This window comes from Echinops telfairi, unplaced genomic scaffold, assembly GCF_000313985.2.
Source record: "Echinops telfairi isolate 266 unplaced genomic scaffold, ASM31398v2 ScPeMD7_443;HRSCAF=831, whole genome shotgun sequence".
Classification (NCBI taxonomy): domain Eukaryota; kingdom Metazoa; phylum Chordata; class Mammalia; order Afrosoricida; family Tenrecidae; genus Echinops; species Echinops telfairi.
The window spans coordinates 73,874,932-73,878,852 of record NW_022104341.1 but is presented as its reverse complement, the minus strand read 5'-3'; positions in this window follow the sequence as shown (position 1 = coordinate 73,878,852).

Genomic DNA, 3,921 nt, shown 5'->3' with positions numbered 1-3,921 from the left:
GCAATGAATGTACAAATGTGCTTTACACAATTGATATATGTATGGATTGTGATAAGAGTTGTATGAGCCCCTAATAAAACGATTTTAATAAAAAGAGCAGTTCCATTATATCCTATAGGGTCACTATGAGTGGGAAGTGCCTCTATGGAAGTGGGTTTAGGTTTTGGTTTGGATCTGTCTTTGTTTCTAACTTTTCCATTCCAATAGCCAGTAATTATTAGCAATTCACAAGAGCCAAAACATAATCTTGAGGATATCCTATCTGAATGTAAGACCATCTCAAGAATGAACGTGATGCACTAATGACAGAAGACCTAGTGCGGTAGGGTATCAAGGGCATTGTACATGAAAAAAGAAAAAGTTCATATAGGAAAGAAAAGTAAAAAATGGATGTTAGAAGAGACTATAAAACTTGCTCCTGTAGATAAGAAAGCTAAACCAAATGGAAGAAGTGTTGATGCAAAAGAGCTGAAGTTGAAACGCCAAGACCATGACCCTTAGTCACCCTTCAGGTCTGGAACTGAGCTATACTGGTATGGCAGACTGCTGATAGCTCCCAGGATCAGCAGGCAATATGGCAAGTCAATGAACCAGATGCAGCATCCAGATCAGATCAGCAAGAAGGGGCTAGCTTCTGCAGAGCATCAACTTATATAGGAGCAGACCACACTCCCTATGAAAGGTCCTTCCAACTGCATCAGGGCATTGACTTTATTAAGGTCATTTCATTTAATCTTCCCACAACTGCTCGACTGCTCACCATAGATGCCATCATGGAGTTGATTATGTTGCTAGATCACATCATTGAGGAGGCTTCAATTGTCCAACTTAGAATTCTGGCCTAGCCAAGGGGACACAAAACCTAACTCTTACAGAAGGATGACAAAAGCAGGAGGAAGCTTAACAGGAAACACAGAGCAGGGCATACATGGGATGGATGGTGGTACATTGAGGGGACTGTACTGAATACGAGAAAACAAAGTGTACATGGATGATTGAATGGAAAATTGATGATCTTCTCTGTACATCTTCACTCGATTTACATTAAGATGTTTTTTAAAAAGTAAAAGAGCTGAACAGAAATTTTCTAAGGGCAACTCAAGAAAACAAAGTAAATTATTTTAATGAAAGGTGCAAAGACCAGAAGTTAGAAAACCAAAAGAGAAGAGCATGCTCAGCATATCTCAAGCAGAAGGAAATGGAGAACAAAAGATTCGAGTCTTGACATGAAATAGTGAAGGATTCTATGGGTCCAATTTGAACAACTCAGGATGGGAGCACCCAGGGAAGATAGATGGAATACACAATCCCTGTACCAACAAGAACTGGGCATCATTCAACCACTCCAGCGGTAACATGCAATCAAGAATCACTCATATTGAAGGAAGAAACCCAAGTTGCACTGCAGGCTGCAGGAAATGACGGCATACTAATTAAGATGTTTCAACAAACAGATGTAACACTGGAAATGCTTACTTGTCCATGCCAAGAAATTTGTAAAAGATCAATACTTGGGTCTCTTCCCAGAAAAATGTGATCCAACAGAAAGTATGTATTACCAAATAGTCATTAATATCACATACAAGTAAAATTTTGCTGACGACAATTCAAAAACGGTTGTAGTGGTACATCAGGAAATTTAAATTTGATTCCGAAGATGTGGAATGAGTAATACCATCGCTAATGTCAGATAGGTCACTGCTGGAAGAAGAAAATACCCAAAAGATGTTTACCTGTGTCTTATTAACTAGGCAAAAGCATTCAACTGTGTGGATCATAAAAATCATGGACAACATTATGAAAAAGAGGAATTCTGGACCACCCACATAGACAAAGAGACAGTTGTTTGAACATAATAAGGGGATGTTGCATAGTTTAAAACCAGGAAAAGTGTGGATCACGGTGCTATCCCTTCATACTTTGCAAATAATTCCAGAAGTTGAACAATATGAAGAAGAACACAGCATTTGGTTTGGAGGAAGACTCATTAACAGCGTACGATACATAGATAACATAACTTTGCTTGCTAAAAGTGAGGACTTCTTAGCAATGAAGATCAAAGACGGACTATGTCTTCAATATGGATTATACCCAACATGAAGAAACCAAAAACTCTGACAATTAGAACAATAAACAACACCATGATAAATGGAGACAATTTCACAGTGGTCAAGGATTTCATTTTACTTGGTTCTACAATCATCCTCATGGAAACAGAAGTCAAAGTCCTGAGACAAGGACAAGATGGTGCCTGGCTACCAGTACTGACAACTTCAAAAGTGATCACAATAGTGAGATCTGGATAGAGTGTGAGAAAAATGTGGAACAAAATTCAAAATGTTAAGAAAGGCAGTCCTACTACTCTGATAGAGATTGGTGGGTCCCCCAATGTATGGCTTTTAGACACCTTTCAGGTCAGGAACTGAACCCACCTCTACAGCTCAACTTTCAACCAGATGATAGGCCTAGAAAGTGAACACTGTACCGGAAAGGCACAGAATCCTAAGAACAATCAATATCACAAAATAAAATGTATATGAAATGCTAAATGCAAAGCCAATTTGCTCTAAACCTTTTACCAAATTACGATAAACTATTAAAAGAAAGAAAAAATCAAATATTGCATTGGGCAAATATGCTACCTTGCTAAAAGCATTAAAAAAAGCAAAGCTGTCACTTTGAGTATTCAGGTGCGCCTGATCCAAGCCAGAGTAGTTTCAGTCACCTCAAACATATGTGAAAGCTATACAGCGAGTCAGGATGACCCTAGAAGAATTGGTGTTTAAAGTCGTGGTGAAGATTATTGGATGTACCACGCACTGAAAGAGGAAAGACTAAATCTACCTTGGTAGAAGTCAAGATAGCAAGATTTTGCTTCAGGTGCTTTGGACACATTATGAGGAGAGACCAGTCCCTGGAGAAGGACATCATGCTTGGTAAAGTGGGTGGTCAGCGAAAAGAGGAAGATCCTGAATGAGATGGATAGACACAGGAGCTGCAACAATGAGCTCAATCATGGCAACAGCTGTGAAGATGACGCACGACCAGACAGTGTTTTGTTCTGTGTACACAGGGTTGCTATGGGTTGGAACCAGCTCAATAGCACCTGACAATAACATGTTGGCTGCGGTTACTTGATCCTTATAACTGATGCATGTGGAGAAAATGCTGGGGGAAAAATGTACACAACTTTTTAAAAAATTATTTTATTGGGGGCTCATACAGCTTTTATCACAATCCATATATCCATCCATTGTGTCAAGCACATTTGTACATTTGTTGCCATCATCATTCTCAAAATATGTTTTCTATTCGAGCCCTTGGTATCAGCTCATTTTCCCCCTCCCTCCCCAACCTTCCTTCCCTCACTAACCCTTGATAACTTATAAATTATTATTATTTTTTCATGTCTTACACTGTCCAACGTCTCCCTTTGGCCACTTTTCTGTTGTCTGTCCCCCAGGGACGGGGGTTATATGTAGATCATTGTGATTGGTTCCCTCTTTCTCCCCCACCTTCCCCTTCCCCTCTTGGTATCGCTACTCTCATTATTGGTCCTGAGGGGTTTATATGTCCTAGGTTCCCTGTGTTTCCAGCTCTTATCTGTACCAGTGTACATCCTCTCATCTAGCCGGATTTGTAAGGTAGAATTGGGATCATGATAATGGCGGGGAGTGGGGGGGGGCATTAAAGAACTAGAGTAAAGTTGTATGTTTCATCAGTGCTATACTGCACCCTGACTGGCTTGTCTCCTCCCTGTGACCCTTTTGTAAGGGAATGTCCAGTTGCCTACAGATGGGCTTTGGGTCTCCACTCTGCACTCCCCCTCATTCACAATATGATTTTTTGTTCTTTGATGCCTGATACCTGATCCTATCGACACCTCATGATCACACAGGCTGGTGTGCTTCTTCCATGTGG